Source organism: Diceros bicornis, chromosome 7 (genome assembly GCF_020826845.1).
Source record: "Diceros bicornis minor isolate mBicDic1 chromosome 7, mDicBic1.mat.cur, whole genome shotgun sequence".
NCBI lineage: Eukaryota > Metazoa > Chordata > Mammalia > Perissodactyla > Rhinocerotidae > Diceros > Diceros bicornis.
The window spans coordinates 2,021,059-2,038,689 of NC_080746.1; the positions used below are offsets into that span (position 1 = coordinate 2,021,059).

General features: G+C 41.2%; 1 pseudogene; it reads left to right on the forward strand.

The window, feature by feature from the left end:
- The first annotated feature begins 3,998 nt into the window (after positions 1-3,998).
- On the forward strand, positions 3,999-5,652 carry LOC131408157 (ribose-phosphate pyrophosphokinase 2-like; annotated as a pseudogene).
- The last annotated feature ends 11,979 nt before the right edge of the window (positions 5,653-17,631 follow it).

The window sequence follows — 17,631 nt, forward strand, 5'->3', positions numbered from 1 at the left end:
GTGTGACGCACTTGCACTCACAGTGTGACATTGGTGCAGCTGGGGCATTGCGTCCTGGGTGCGGAGTCACTTACCCTTGGCTTAGCCGCTGGGTGCAGGAGATCCAATGTCATGTGGATTTCCACATCCCCTGCCTGGAACCAGCTCAGTTCTGCCAAGCAACCAGATCAGGCACCTGATTTGAGTGTTGTGACTAGCCCTGGCTCCAAACAAAACCACATCTCATGTAAAGACCAAACACATTTTCCTCTGTGGAGATGACAGTGTGGAGACAGTAGGCACCAGTGGATGGCAAGAGAGCTTGACTTTGTGATCTGTCTTGGACCAAACTTTGGTTGTGCTTCCACCTCCCTTACTCCTGCCTCAACCTGAAGTCTCCTTCCCCAGGAGGAACAGGGTCTGCCAAAGTCAGAAACAAAAGGAGATGCAGAACAAAGTGTCAACTTGACTGAAATATTGGGCATGAGGGTTCTTATTGTGGTGATAAAAATGTCCAAAATTACATTAATGCTGGTTGTTGCACTACTCAGTAAATTTACTAAAATCACTGAATCATTCATTTGGTAGGAACAAATTTTTTATACATAAAGTGTACCTAAATAAAGCTGTTTGAACAAAAGAAAAAGAAAAAACTGCAAAAGATCAAACTGAAGTACAATACATCACCAAGCAAGGTTGCCAAGGCTGCAGAAGAGGCGGCATTAGCACGACTTCTCACTGTGACTCAGAGAAGCACAGAAAATGAGGATTAATATTTGTTTGGATGGACTGTGGGTATTTGGGAACTTCTGCAAATAACGCTGATAATGGATCCAAAACTCCAAGGTTGACATGCTGTACAGATAAATCATCCTCTAACATACTATTTCATGATATGCCACACATTTTAGTTGTTTTGTTTATCGTCCGTCTCCTCCCATTGCTAATACAAGCTCCAAGAGAGCAGGAACACACATACACACATGCACAGACCCTAGTACAGAGTAACTGCTCAATAAATATTTGTTGAGTAAATATATGAATATAATAATAGCTAACATTACTGAGTGCTTATTCTGTACCAAACACTGTTCCAGGTGCTTTACAGGAATTAACTCAAACTGTTTAACAACTTTATGAAGCGGGAACTATTATTGTCCTCATTTTACAGATGAGGAAACTGAGGCACAGAGTTATTAAGTAACTTACCCAAAATCTCACAAGTGAGCAATAGATCAGAGATTTGAACCCAGGAGGTCTGACTTGGGAGCCTGCGCTCCTAACCATGAACTAGAGTACCCACTATTGTAAGAGCACTGACAAGGGCTCGACCTGAGGGAAAATGATAATCAGATAAGGTTTGGGGTACTTAAAAAAATAGAATATTTATGTTCTTTTTTCCCAAAAATATAAAGAGAGAAAGCCAATCTCTAAGAAACAAACACGTACCCTACAGTCATTCTGTATGTAGGAAAATCCCTCAAGGCAAGAAGGATGGCTTTTGACATGTTGTCTCCTTTTTATTCCTAATTAGTGACACATTCAACTGTCTGATGGTACATCAACCAGCAAGGAGTTAGGAAAGGGCTCACCTATTGCACATGAACAACTCAGTAACTCAATAATATTGACTTAGAACTCCCAGGGGAAACTCAACTTTACCCTGCACACCTATTTTTCTCTCCCATTCTTTTCTATTTCAGTATTAGTACCACTGATCCCCCAATTTCTCCATCCAGAACTTTGAGTTTCTTCCTTTACTCGTCCCTTTCTCTCCCTCTCGTATCTAGCCAGTGGTAGGCAGCCTGTGACATGGCTTCTAATGATCCTCACCCCCTGAGTTCATATCTTTCATAATCCCCTCCTCTTAGACGTGGGCCAGACCTAATGACTTGCTTCTAATGAACAGAACACAGCAAAGATGATGAGCTATCACGTCTATGATTAGGATACGAACGACCATGACTCCCCTCTCTGGGTCTCCTCTCACTAGCTCCTCCTGCATGGTTGCTCTGGTAGAGAGGGCCACCTGGCAAAGAACTGAGGGTAACCTTGGGCAACTTCCAGCAAGGAACTGAATCCTTCCAAAGACCAGTGAGTGAACTTAGAAGTGGGTCCTTCCTCAGTCAAACCTCGAGATAAGACACAGCCTGACATCTTGATTGTGACTTCATGAGAGACTCTGAGGTATAGGACCCAGCTAAGTCATGCCCAAATTCCTGACCCACCAAAACTTCAAGACAACAAATGTGTTATCTTAAGTCACTAAGTTTTGGGACAATTTGTTACACAGCAATAGATAACTAATACACAACCCATCAATACATCGTGTCCATTCTACCTCCTGAATATATTTTGAATCAGTCCAGTTCTCCTACCATCCACCTAACCAACCTCTGCAACAGTCTCCTATCTCTTCTTTCCTATTTCTATTCTTTTCCCCATCATTCCTTTACAGAGTAGCAAGAATTACTAACTTTTTTTTTTTGAGTGAAAGTGATTTTTTTTTAAATTGAGGTATAATTGACATAAAACATTATATTAGTTTCAGGTGTACAACATAATGATTTTATATTTGTACATATTGTGAAATGATAACCACAATAAGTCTAGTTACCGTCACCATACATAGTTACAAAATTTTTTTTCTTGTGATAAGAACTTTTAACATCTACACTGTTAGCAACTTTCAAATATGCAATACAGTATTATTAATTATGGTTACCATGCTATACATTATATCACCATGACATTTATTTTATAACTGGAAGTTTGTACCTTTGACACCCTTCACCCATCTTGCCCATCCCCCACTCCCCACCCCTGGTAACCACCAATCTGTTCTCTCTATCTATGAGCCTGGATTTTTTTGTTTGTTTTTTTAGATTCCACATATAAGTGAGATCATATGGTATTTGTCTTTCTCTATCTGATTTATTTCACTTAGCATAATGCCCTCAAGGTCCATCCACGTTGTCGCAAATGGCAAGATTTCCTTCTTTTTTATGGCTGAATAATATTTCATTGTATACATACACCAATTTTCTTTATCCATCCATCCATTGATGGACACTTAGGTTGTTTCCATAGCTTGGCTATTGTAAATGATGCTGCAATGAACACGGAGGTGCATATATATTTTTGAGTTAGTGTTTTCATTTCCTTTGGATAAATACCCAGAAGCAGAATTGCTGGATCATATGATAGCTCTATTTTTAATTTTTTGAGGAACCTCCATATCGTTTTCCACGATGGCTGCACCAATTTACATTCCCACCAAGAGTGCACAAGGGTTCCCTTTTCTCCACATCCTCACCAACACTTCTTATTTCTTGTCTTTGTGATAATAGCCATTCTAACAGGGGTGAGGTGGTATCTCATTGTGGTTTTCATTTGCATTAAGAATTACTGTCTTGAAACAGAAATCAGACCATATAAGTCCCCAGTGAGTGGTTTCTCATATCACTGAAAAGAAAACCAAAGGTCCTTTCTGCGGCACATGAGGACTGCGTGGTCAGGAGATGTCGCACTAGGGCTCACTGCCTGCCAGCTACTTAGGCTTTTGTTCACTTTCTCAAGCTACCAATTTCCCTCTTGGCCGAGAGCTTTTGCACACACTGTTCCCAGGGTCAGAATGATTGCTCCACCCCAACTTGCATGACTGACTCCTTTTCATCCTTTAAGTACAACATTCAATGTCACCTCCTCAGGGTGGCCTCCTCTGACCATCCTAAATCTAAAAAGGAACATGACCCTTTCAATTACATTCTTTCCTGGATCATTTCTTGTGTATTTCCTTTACAGCACTTATCAGAATGTTTAATTATTTTGTTTACTTGTCTGCTCACTTCTTGTTTTGTTGTTTTGGTGTGTTTCCCACTATACTGGATAGATAAGCAAGCTGCTCCTTGCATTCAAAAATTAATTTTCAAAAATCATGTAATTGATCCCATGGGAAGAAAGTGAAAAGAAAGCACCTTAGTGCTTTATGACTGGCAAGTGAAGCATTCACTTACAGAATGGTAGAGTTACAGAATATAATGAATGACATCGTGGATTATGACATAGTTATCATCGTAGAGGTGATGGGCACAGTAACACTTAGAGGAGCCATTTCAGTCTCTTACAATAAATATACTCAATAGAATCCTGGGAAACAAATGTGGTTACCCAAGAGGCATTCACTTTCCTACAATCACCAGGAAAAATGAAATTTCAAGTTAAGGAATTTAAAAATTACACTCCAGAGGAAAAAAAGTCAGTCTTTAAAATGCAAAATAGCACAGGAGAGCTTCTTGCCCTCCTCAGTAAATAAATAAGCCAGAAAATTCATTTTATGGTGACAAGATACAGAGAATGTCCATCATTAACTTAAGCAGTACCACCACCCATACAGCTAACACCCTTCTCCTGCCTTTATGAGAAATGACACAGAAACTTGCCCAACCTTCTCCCTTATCTCTGTAACAAAGGGAAACACCAGCTCAGTGCTGTGCATTCTCAAGAGCACTCAGGTCAACAATCATCATTTTCTCTCAAGTAACTCAAATGCCTGGTGAATTGTAAGCTGGATTTTACACGTTTTGAACAAGTCTGAACGAAAGTACTTGGAGTTTATAATACTGAATTCCCTCGCCGCAGCTGCCGGTGCTGCCGCAGCCGCCCTCGACACCCTGTGCCTTGGAGTGCGCGCCTGGCCTGCGCAACACTGCGCTTCAGCGCAGCTGGCACCCAACCCGCGCAGGCGCTTGGCCGCCCGCTGGGCGAGGGCTCAGTAACCGGGAGAACTGCGCCGAGAGTGGCGAGAGTGGGAGAGGGGCAAGTGTCTACATTATCCAGAGTGGCTGCGCAGAGATTAACGGCAGTCTGCAAGACTGGATCGTCATCCAAGGTGGGCACGGTGACCCCGTGTTTTCCAAACTCCTAACAAGGTGAAAAGGACAAGAATCACGCTCCGATTTCTGCAAAACTTGTGACTAATATGCTCTTGGTGGCTGTGGTGGATCACGTCATCATGATGGACCTTCATGCCCCACCGATAAGGGATTCTTTGATATTCCTGTGGATAATTTGTACTGGAAGCCCACAGTCCTGCAGTGGATTCAGCAACATCGAGGCATGGAGGAACTGTGTCATCATTTCACCCGATACTGGGGGATCCAAAAGGGTCGCATGGATTGCAGACAGGTTAAATATGGCATTGGCTTTCATCAGCAGAAAGGAAATGAATGAATGAAGTCGACCTATGGTGCTGGTGGGTGACAGGAAGGTCCACAGTAGCTGTCCTCCTGGACCACATGGCCCATACATGGGGCACCATCTGCCACTCTCTGCGAAGGCTACCAAAGTTTATGCTAGCCTTACCGCTGGGATCTTCTCTGGGTCAGACATTTCCAGAATAAATAATGCAGCCCCTGAGGCTGTTGTCACAAACACAATTCTGAAAGAGGACAAAATGAAGCACTGCTCCACGATTCAGGTTGTTGATGTTCTCATGATCTTGGCAGAGGTCAGCCAACGCACACACAGGGTGGGGATTCCACGTCTTTCCTTTTCAGCCACGGCCCACTGCAGAGCCATGATGTGACTGTCCAGCAAGCCTACTCTGGTTTCCGACTTGTGCTGGTTTGTCTGACTTGTGTTGTTTTTAGCTTCAGGACTCAGCATTTATAAGATAGTGAATGGCAGAAGCATCAGATCTCTGTATACTCTGAGATTTATTTTTTCTCCTTCTAAAGCTCAAGACCATTTATTTCCAGTGTTTTAGGGAGGAGGGTGGTAGTTATTTATAACCATAAGTGAAAGGTCTTAAGTGAGAAATGTTTTTGCCATCCTGACTTGTTCTGATAGATAACTTTTCCCTTTCTTCCTTCAGTACTTTGAGGCTACAACTTTCAAATATATAATTCCATGGTGGAAGTTCATAGTTCATATATTTTGGGGTTGCCAAAGGTGATTTCGGGATAAAGCTTTCTACGCAGATATATAATGATCATGTCTACAGACATTTGGATAAAACCCTGTATAGAATTAGCCCTTTACTTCTGAGTGAACCTTAGAAAATTCACAATATTGTGAAATTTGATTTTTTTTTCTTTTAGTAACCAGGGTTCAAATAAACCATCTTGGTTATTGTACTTAATTTAAACCAAATTTTATTTAGCCTAAGATGGCCACTGACACATTTATTTTTTGGCAGATGTTACACATATCAGAGGCAATATAGCTCAGTATTTTTTTTATTACCACTTCTAAAAAACATGTTACAACTGAAATGCCATGTTCTAAAATTCCAAAATTATGTTCAGCAAAAGATCTGATTTAGAAACCATTTTGAGATATAGTCTCTGAGTTCACTATCGCACTGATGCTCTCCTCTGTCCATCCCAGATGGACAGTTCTTTGAGATGCAACTCATGTCCTATCATCGTGTTCTTTTATATCACATTTTTAGCAATAGCTTTTACTCTGCATTTTTTATTGATGTTTTAATGGTTTCTAACATTGTGAAATTTTGGGTTGTACATTTTTGTTTGTCCATCACCATATATATGACTCCCTTCACCCCTTGTGCCCACCCCCCACCCCCACTGCCCCTGGTAACCACAGTCCAGTTTTCTCTGTCCATGTGTTGGTTTATATTCCACATATGAGTGAGATCATACAGTGTTTGTCTTTCTCTTTCTGGCTTATTTCACTTAACATAATACGCTCCAGGCCCATCCATGTTGTTGCAAATGGGACGATTTTGTCTTTTTTATGGCTGAGTAGTATTCCATTGTATATATATACCACATTTTCTTAATCCAATCGTCAGTCGAGGGACACTTAGGTTGCTTCCACTTCTTGGCTATGGTGAATAATGCTGCAATGAACATAGGGGTGCATAAGCCTCTTTGGATTGTTGATTTCAGGTGCGTTGGATAGATTCCCAGTAGTGGGATGGCTGGATCATAGGGCATCTCTATTTTTAATTCTTTGAGGAATCTCCATACCGTTTTCCATAGAGGCTGCACCAATTTGCATTCCCACCAGCTGTGTATGAGGGTTCCTGTTTCTCCACATCCTCTCCAACATTTGTTGTTTTTTGTCTTGGTGATTATAGCCATTCTAACGGGCGTGAGGTGGTATCTTAGTGTTGTTTTGATTTGCATTTCCCTGATGATTAGTGATGTTGAGCATCTTTTCATGTGCCTATTGGCCATCTGTATATCTTCGTTGGAGAAGTGTCTGTTCATTTCCTCTGCCCATTTTTTGATCGGGTTGTTTGTTTTTCTGTTGTTCAATTGTGTGAGTTCTTTATATATTATGGAGATCAACCCCTTGTCAGATGTATGTTTTGCAAATATTCTCTCCCAGCTGGTTGGTTGTCTGTTCATCTTGATTCTGGTTTCATTTGTCTTATAAAAGCTCTTTAATCTGATAAAGTCCCACTTGTTTATTTTTTCTTTAGTTTCCCTAGTCTGGGTAGGCATGTCATCCGAAAAGATTCCTTTAAACCCAATGTCAAATAGTGTGTTGCCTATATTTTCTTCTATGAGTTTTATAGTTTCAGGTCTCACCTGCAGGTCTTTGATCCATTTTGAGTTAATTTTTGTGAATGGCGATAGCACATGGTCCACTTTCATTCTTTTGCATGTGGCTGTCCAGTTTTCCCAACACCATTTATTGAAGAGACTTTCCTTTCTCCATTGCATGTTCTTAGCACCTTTGTCGAAAATTAGCTGTCCGTATATGTGTGGTTTTATTTCTGGGCTTTCAACTCTGTTCCATTGATCTGTGTGTCTGTTTTTGTACCAGTGCCATGCTGTTTTGATTACTATTGCTTTGTAGTATGTTTTGAAGTCAGGGATTGTGATGCCTCCTGCTTTGTTCTTTTTCTTCAGGATTTCTTTAGCTATTCGGGGTCTTTTGTCGCCCCATATAAATTTTAGTATTCTTTTTTCTATTTCTGTGAAGAATGTCATTGGGATTCTGATTGGGATTGCATTGAATCTGTAGATTGCTTTAGGTAATATAGACATTTTAACTATGTTTATTCTTCCAATCCACGTGCATGGGATATCTTTCCATTTCTTTATGTCATCATGGATTTCTTTCAATAATGTCTTGTAGTTCTCATTGTATAGGTCCTTCACCTCCTGGGTAAGATTTATTCCTAGGTATTTTATTCTTTTTGATGCAATTGTAAATGCTATTATCTTTTTGAGCTCTCTTTCTGTTAGTTCATTATTAGCATATAGAAATGCAACTGATTTTTGTAGATTGATTTTGTACCCTGCAACTTTGCTGTAGTTGTTGATTGTTTCTAATAGTTTTCCAACAGATTCCTTAGGGTTTTCTATATATACAATCATGTCATCTGCAAATAGTGAGAGTTTCACTTCTTCGTTACCTATTTGGATTCCTTTTATTCCTTTTTCTTGCCTAATTGCTCTGGCCAAAACCTCCAGTACTATGTTGAACAGGAGTGGTGAGAGTGGGCAGCCCTGCCTCGTTCCTGTTCTCAGAGGAATGGCTTTCAGTCTTTCCCCGTTGAGTATGATGTTGGCTGTGGGTTTGTCATATATGGCCTTTATTATGTTGAGGTACTTTCCTTCTATTCCCATTTTATTGAGAGTTTTTATCATAAATGGATGTTGTATCTTGTCAAATGCTTTCTCTGCATCTATTGAGATGATCATGTGGTTTTTATTCTTTGTTTTGTTGATGTGATGTATCACGTTGATTGATTTGCAGATGTTGAACCATTCCTGCGTCCCTGGTATAAATCCCACTTGATCATGGTGTATGATCTTTTTAGTGTATTGTTGTATTCGGTTTGCCAATATTTTGTTGAGGATTTTTGCATCAATGTTCATCAGCGATATTGGCCTGTAATTTTCTTTCTTTGTACTGTCTTTGTCTGGTTTTGGTATCAGGGTGATGTTGGCCTCATAGAATGATTTAGGAAGTGTTCCATCTTCCTCTATTTTTTGGAATAGTTTGAGAAGGATGGGTATTAAATCTTCTTTGAATGTTTGGTAAAATTCACTGGAGAAGCCATCTGGTCCTGGACTTTTATTTTTTGGGAGGTTTTTGATTACTATTTCAATCTCTTTACTTGTTATTGGTCTATTCAGATTCTCCATTTCTTCTTGGTTCAATTTTGGGAGGTTGTATAAGTCTAAGAATTTATCCATTTCTTCTAGATTGTCCAATTTGTTGGCATATAATTTCTCATCGTATTCTCTTATAATCCTCTGTATTTCCATGGTATCCATTGTAATTTCTCCTCTTTCATTTCTAATTTTATTTACTTGAGCCTTTTCTCTTTTTTTCTTAGTAAGCCTGGCTAAGGGTTTGTCGATTTTGTTTATCTTCTCGAAGAACCAACTCTTTGTTTCATTAATCCTTTCTACTGTTTTTTTGGTCTCAATTTCATTTATTTCTGCTCTGATTTTTATTATTTCTCTCCTTCTGCTGGCTTTGGGCTTTGTTTGTCCTTCTTTTTCTAGTTCTGTTAGGTGTAATTTAAGGTTGCCTATTAGGGCTTTTTCTTGTTTGTTAAGGTGGGCTTGTATCGCTATGAGTTTCCCTCTCAGGACCGCTTTTGCTGCATCCCATATGGTTTGATATGGCATGTTATCATTTTCGTTTGTTTCCAGATAGTTTTTGATTTCTCCTTTAATTTCATCAATGATCCATTGGTTGTTCAGTAGCATGTTGTTTAATCTCCACATTTTTGTCACTTTCCCAGCTTTTTTTTCATGGTTCATTTCCAGTTTCATAGCCTTATGGTCTGAAAAGATGCTTGTTATGATTTCAGTCTTCTTAAATTTATTGAGGCTTGCTTTGTTTCCCAACATATGTTCTATCCTAGAGAATGTTCCATGCATGCTTGAGAAGAATGTGTAGTCAGCTGTTTTTGGATGGAGTGCTCTGTATATGTCTACTAGGTCCATCTCGTCCAGTTTTTCATTTAAGTCTACTATTTCTTTATTAACTTTTTGTCTGGATGATCTATCCATTGCTGTAAGTGGGGTGTTAAGATCCCCTACTATTATTGTGTTGTTGTTGATTTCTCCTTTTAGGTTTGTTAATAGTTGCTTTATGTACATTGGTGCTCCTATGTTGGGTGCATATATATTTATAAGTGATATGTCTTCTTGATGGAGTGTCCCTTTTATCATTATATATTTCCCTTCTTTGTCTTTCTTAACCTGTTTTATCTTGAAGTCTACACTGTCTGATATGAGTATGGCAACACCTGCTTTCTTTTGTTTGCCATTAGCTTGGAGTATTGTCTTGCATCCTTTCACTCTGAGCCTGTGCTTGTCTTTAGTGCTAAGATGTGTTTCCCGAAGGCAGCATATTGTTGGGTCTTGCTTTTAAATCCATCCTGCCACTCTGTATCTTTTGATTGGAGAGTTCAATCCATTTACATTTAGGGTGATTATTGATATATGAGGGCTTAATGTTGCTGTTTTGTCACTTATTTTCTGGTTCTTTTGCATTTCCTTTGTTTCTTGTCCCATTTGTTTTAGACTGCCAATTCAGTTTGGTTGTTCTGTCTTATGACTCTTCTAGTTTTCTCTTTGTTTATCATATGTGGTTTTGCTTTGATTATTTGTTTAGTGGTTACCTTGAGGTTTGGGCAAAAAATCTTGTGTATGAGATAGTCCATTATCTGATGGCCTCCTATTTCCTTATACTAAGTCACTTCAGTCACTTTCCTCTTCCCCTTCTAAGTTGTCTTTGTTATACCTTATTCTATCTTGTGTTGTGGCTGTGTGTTTACAGTGATGAGGTTAAATTTATTTTTGGTGAATTTCTTCCTTTGATCTTTGAATTTAGTATTTAAGTGGTTGCTAACCTATTCCGGTAAAGATCTACTATTTTTCTGAGTTTGTCTACCTACTTTTCTCCTTCCTCCAAGCTTTGTGTTCCCTTTCTCTTCTTTTTTTCAGGCCTGAGGGCCTTCTTGAGTATTTCTTGTAGTGGGGGTCTCGTGGCCATGAACTCTCTTAGCTTTTGTTTATCTGGGAGAGTTACTATTTCTCCATCATATTTGAAGGATATTTTTGCTGGATAGAGTATTCTTGGCTGAAAGTTTTTGTCTTTCAGTATTTTGAATATATCATTCCAGTCTCTTCTAGCCTGTAAAGTTTCTGTTGAGAAATCCGCTGAGAGCCTGATGGGAGTTCCTTTGTACGTTATTTTTTGTTTTTGTCTAGCTGCCCTTAATATTGTTTCTTTGTCATTGACCCTGGCTAGCCTTACCACTAGGTGTCGTGGTGAAGGCCTTTGTCTGTTAATATATATAGGTGTCCTGTTGGCTTCGCTTACTGGTATTTCCTGCTCCTTCCCCAGATTTGGGAAATTCTCAGCTATTATTTCCTTGAACAGGCTCTCTGTTCCTCTTTCCCTCTCCTCTCTCTCAGGAATACCTATAATTCCTATGTTACATTTTCTAATAGAGTCAGATATTTCTCGGAGTCTTTCTTCCTTTCTTGTTAGTCTTAGTTCTCTCTCCTCTTCCATCTGGAGTATATCTGTATTCCTATCCTCTAAAGTACTAATTCTTTCCTCCATATTGTCAGCTCTGTTCTTTAAAGATTCCAGATTCTCCTTTATCTCCTCCATTGTGTTCTTCATCTCCATCAGCACTGATTGGTTTTTCTTTATGATTTCAATCTCTTTTGTGAAGAAACTCCTAATCTCATTGAATTGTTTGTCTGTGTTGTCTCGTATTTCGTTGAGTGTTTTTATGATAGCTATTTTGAAATCTCTGTCATTTAGTTTATGGATTTCTGTGTCTTCAGGGTTGATTTCTGGGTGCTTGTCATTTTGTTTCTGGTCTGGTGATTTCATATATTTTTGCATTGTGGTTCCTGTGTTGGTTTTGTTTTTCCTCATCCTGGAAATCTCTGGTTGCAATTTCCACCTGCCGCCACTGTCTGGTGGTAAAGGGCTGTGTAGTCTAAGACCCCTGTGCTCTGCCCCGGTTTTTCTGCTGCGATCCGCAGTTTTGTTTTGTTTTTTTTTCCCCGCTGCGATCCACGGGTCCAGTCGTTTGATCAGGTCTGCCGTGGATCGCTTGGTCTGGTCTGCCGCGGATCGCTAGGTCTGGTCTGGTCGGTTGAGCTGCAGAGTCCGGTTTGTGGGGAGCGGGGAGCTCTCTCTTTTGCCCTCTGGGTCCCTGACGTGGGAGGCTTCTCGTTTGCCCCTCTTTATCCGCTCTCTGGGGTGCTCAGATGTTGATGGTAGCCCTGTGACTCCTCTGAGTCCTCTGTGCGGGAGTTTCCCACTGGCTGAGAGAGTCCGAAGAGCCACGGTTTCCCCGCCGAGGGCCGCCCCTCCCCCCTCTCTGGGAGCCACGCGGATGGGGATCGCTGATCTGATGGGGAGGGAGCAGAGTTCTCCTTACCTCTCCCCACTTCCTCCGGGGGCCCAGCACGTTCCGCTCTCAGATGTGCGGCAGTGTGGATCCCTCCGCTCTAGCTTTTCACTGTCTGGGATTCCGTTGTTGGTCTGTGACTGTTGCTTTTGCTGTATCTTGTCAGGGGAAGAGTTCACGGGAAAGCTCACTCCGCCATGATGCTGACGTCACTCTGGGAAACATCCTCTTCATCCTTTAGAAAATGTCATGAACATTCTGGAAGGCTCTTGACAGAAATGTGTTGAAGACTTATATTTGAATTGTTATGGGAAGGCTATTCAATTATCCTGATTCAGTTTCAATCAGTAGAAATTTAAAATGCTTGTGGAAGTCAGCTGTCTCATTCTCTAGTCTTCTATGATTGCAAATGAACCACATTCCAAACCCAGGGAAAAAACATGTTTATAAAACTGCAAAGGTGAAGGCCAGTAATGGAAATTGATTTTACATGCTCAGCAGAGTGTTTTTAAATCCATGGAACAGTCTTGATAGGTCAGTGCTCAAATGAGTCTCCTGGGACAATTGTTCTCCAGCTAGGCGAGGTCAGACTGCAAGTTATTTTAGTAGAGGTCTCTTTTCCTTATTATATAAAGACCTTCCGCTCGGGGTGGGTGACAGCCCTGCGCCTCCACACCCCTGCCGCGTCCGTGCGTTTTCTGGAGCCGGGACAGGCTTGCTGCCCGAGGGGAGCCACGTCCTCGAACCCAGGGCCCCCCAGAGACTGGCCTACTCTGCATTTTCTCCAACAATTTCATACTGTGTATTTCCATCAAAATAAAAACTCCACTAAATCTCCTCAAATTTACTAGTCTGATCATTATTTTGCTTTTGACATAAATAAAAGGGTGAATTTTTACAAGTGGCACCAAATGCATATTTAAACGTTATTTCATTAGTTTTGATTAAATGTTCTTTTGCCTTTTGTAAGCGAAAGTAGCAAGTCTCAAGGCAACTGATTATTTTAACTAAAGCTATTACATGAAGACTGTGGGTAGGAGAGGCCTAAGAAAAAAAGTACAAAGAAGTAGACATTAGTTGCTCCATTAGGATAATGTTCAAAGAGTGGCCCAAAAGTGATTGTGGATGGGAAATTCACTGAGGATTGCATTATCACAAGATGGCCCTCTAGACCATTCTCCTGAGTGAGATGGCTCACTGCCTCTGGGGCAGAAGCCAAGCACTCTGTGAAGTTTATTATATGCACGTTAGTGGACAGCCAACTGAATTCTTCAGCCCCCGAAGAGGAAGAGTCATCTGTGTAGACAAAGCCTAGGAATAATAAACAACAATCTCTTCCTTCTGCTCAATCCTAAAACTCATAGAGAACACAGTCCCTGATCTACACTCTGGGTGGAAAATCAAATCCATTTACATCATTAACAAACCGGAACAGCAATCTTTAAGGTTTCAAACTTCACCACAATAGAGGTTGAAGTGAAGTTAGAAAGAATCACTTTAGTTGTTACAGAAATAAGCATTTTGCTGTATCTTAAAATGGCTTTTGAGAAGGAATGGTATTGTAGCCTAGTAAAGCCAGTTGTGCAGTACAGACTGACTATATCTTAATCCCAGAACTTGCGCATTCTTTGCTGCTCATGGTGTGGAAACTTAAGGGAGAACACCAAATATATTGGTCCTGTCCAGCTCTGCCGAACGGAGGTAGACTCACAGTAAGTTTAGCCATAAACAGGAGCCAGAGAAATATGAATATACCAAAATTATTCAGCCTCAAACTTAAATTATATTAGTCTACTAGTACTACCAAATATTCATATTATAACTTTCCTTAGTTAGATATGATGCCAACTAGGTTCAGGAACATATCATTTGCAGTGCTTGCATTTGTTTAGAAAATAGGATTTTAAGATCTTCCAACATTACTAAAACATTTCAATAAAATCATGCTGTCTACCTCTTTCTTTAAAAAAAATCTCTCAATTCCCACCAATCTGTGCTCTGTGAGGGCAGAGAGAGTGTCTAGTTCACTGTTGGATCCTACCACCTACACAACTGCTTGGCGTCCCACATGCCATCCATCAGTGCTTGCTGACTTTAGCAGTGACGCAGGCAGGTGCAGGACGAGGCTCGGGTCCTGAGATGTGACGCAGTGACGCAGGCAGGTGCAGGACGAGGCTCGGGTCCTGAGATGTGACGCAGTGACGCAGGCAGCTGCAGGACGAGGCTCGGGTCCTGAGATGTGACGCAGTGACACAGGCAGCTGCAGGACGAGGCTCGGGTCCTGAGATGTGAAGTACAGCACTCAGAATGAGGAAAGCCTCTGGAGTCTCGGGAAAAGAGTTTTGGCAGCAAAAAGTAGAGGACAGCACTGGCTACACTTTGAGATAAAAAGACAGCAAGTCATTAGTCTTGTGAAACTACTTTAGTCAAATTATGTGAACCACCCTTACCCTAGGAAAAAAATCCATGATTTAATAGGAATACTATTAGCATTGAGTGGTCAAAGGTATTCTTGGTTTTGCAACAGTTCTCCCACACTGAAACTAATGTGCACTCTAATTTTACTATGGAGATTGAAATTAATAAAAATATCTATAAAACAAAAAACTGTAAGTTCTCATGTCTCCATAACTAATTCTGTGATCCGAGGTTAGTGCATTCTAAAATCCAAATTTAACTCAGTGGGAGCCGGTGCACACTGGCAGCTCTCCGCACAAATGGGATTCAGGTCTATTTTATCAGGAAGGAGGAGTGTAGCCCAGGGAAACCCATCAAAGAGTGTGTGGCCAGGGTGAGAACGTGTTTCAGGAACAGAGGCTGTCACTGGAGAGGGGAGTGGGTATTTTTTAAGCATGATCCATAAACTGGCTTTCCAACAACATACGGAAGGGGACACTCAGAGTTAAGAACATGTCTGATGGCTGTCCTTGATGACAGAGGTTCCTGTTCAGTCACTCTAAAAAAGTGTCTTAATCTATGGTAGATTGGGAAACGATTCTGGCTAGAGACAAATCACTGCAGCCCGGGGAAGAACCTGAACTGTTGTGACCCTAAGACACTGATAATGAAAAAGAACAGTCTGATTTTCCCCCAAGAAGCCTTTCAAGTAGATCAGCACTAGGATTGGGGTCCAGAAAGTTTTTTAATAAAAACGTGGTACATGATCCCACCAGGAGGGAAAATACACTGGAGGGTGAGGATGTAAACAAGTGAAGCTAGTCTCAGGTTTCAGTGCCGGGGTTAGGCGGGGCTGAGCGGGGAGACAAGCCCAAGGGCCGCTGGAACTGATGGGTGGTGAAATTGAGAAGGGGAGGGAAGGGACAACATCCACACGGGCACAGGTTCCTGGCTTGTAGAAAGGCAGAGTGAGGACAGAGGAGACTCTCTGCTGGCCATCCCTAACTCCAGTGGCCCCCAGCCCTGGTTTAAATATATCTAGAGAAAATGAGGAAAGAGAAAACTAAAGGAGACTTCAATTCCCTGCTCTTTTCTTCACAGGCCCTCCTCCAACCTGTACAGCAGGCCTGTCAACAATGTGGGAGTCAGACTCTGCGGTGAGTACAAATCCCACAGAAGACTCTGGACTGTCTTGCCAGATTCCTGTGGCTGCTTTCTCTCATTACCGAGCAATCGCAGAGATGTTGCACACGCTCCTTGATGTAACTACTACAGAAAACAAACCCCAGCTAGCAACCTGCTTTCAGAGACATTCAGGTTGACTTAAAAAAAGTGAAACAAAGTTCCTTTTAAAACTAAAATACTACCTGAGAATAAGTAAAGAACTGAAGAAACCTGTAAGTGACAGAGGAGAAGCTCATCAAATGGCCTGCAGGGAGCTGGGGTCTGAGGAGATGATGTTTGCAAAGAGAACCAAAAGTCTTTCCCAGGACCCCAAAGACCAGGACTCTCGCCCCAGCTCCTCAGCTGGCTAAATGCACGACTTTAGAGAATTGACTTAATTCTCTGAGATGCTTCTCCTCATGGTGAAAATGTAGGCCTATTGTCGCTTTTTCATTGTCTATCATGTGTCGGGTACTGTGCAAGACAATGAGGAAGCAGCAACAAATGAGATCTGGCACGGGTCCTCAACAAGATTACCTTTAACGAGAGGAAATAGATATGTTTTCTAAAAATCACCTTACTTTCTGAAATACACAATTAGAGAAGTATGTACAAGATATAGAAATAATCCATTTTTTTATTTGTTCAAAAATATGTGTCTCCTGGGTGACACTGTGTGCTAGACTGTGGAGAGTCAAAGATCAATGGCTTGTTTCCTGTCCTCTAGCATTTCAGCCTCGAGGAGGTGACGGGGTGACATCGTATAAAGAGAAGTTCAAGCCTCGGTGTACTGTGTCAAGCGCCACAGTAGAGAGAGCTCTGCCCCAGAGGTTACGTGGAGAGAGGGATTCATTTAGTCAGGAAAGCGCTCATTCCCCTCAACAGGCTCCTAAAAGGGGGAGAAATCCTCCAGGTGTGTAAATGTAGATGGACATTTAGGCCATAGCAAAAGGTGCAAAAATACAACGCCAAGAAATTAAAAGAGATTTTCCAGAAGTAGAGAGATACAGGTCCTTGGAATTCCTAAAGCAGAACATAAAAGGAGATGGGCTTGGCAGCTGAGGTTACAGAAGCAGAGTGCCTAGACTAAGCTTGCAGTTTAGATTTGATCTTTTAAGTAAAGAGAAGCGAGCCACAAGTTCACACTGGTATTTCAGCAAGCACTTCTGGGTGGTAGTAGAGGGAGTGTGTTGTGGGGGTCAATAGAGATTACACTATAAAACCACTAAAACACAAAGATCAAATTAATGACATGGAAACGTGTCTACAAAAAAGTGTTAAATTCAAAAAGCAAGTTACAGAACAGCATGCACAGCACAGTCCCACTCCTTTGTGTTAACTTCTTGCTGAGATGAACAGATCGCTGCAGCAGTAGCAGCTTCTAGGCATCCAGAGTGCACTGTGCTACAGGCACTGTGCTAAGCAGGGGACAGAACACTGCTGTCATCTCACTTCCGCCTCACAGTAGCCAGCTGACACTGGTGCAAAAGGACCCCCATTTTATATCTGCAGAACCAAGGCTTTGCCTAAACAATTTGCCCAAAGTCAGTGGGAGAGCCCAAAACTGGATCTACAAAGTACCAGGTATACTTGCTCAACTCTCCCACCTACACCAAATGAAATCAGAGAAAAGGATATTTTAACAGAATAAATCTGTAAGAGCTGTGGAAGATACATTACTATTTCTGCAGTGAAACATCTGAACATTCACA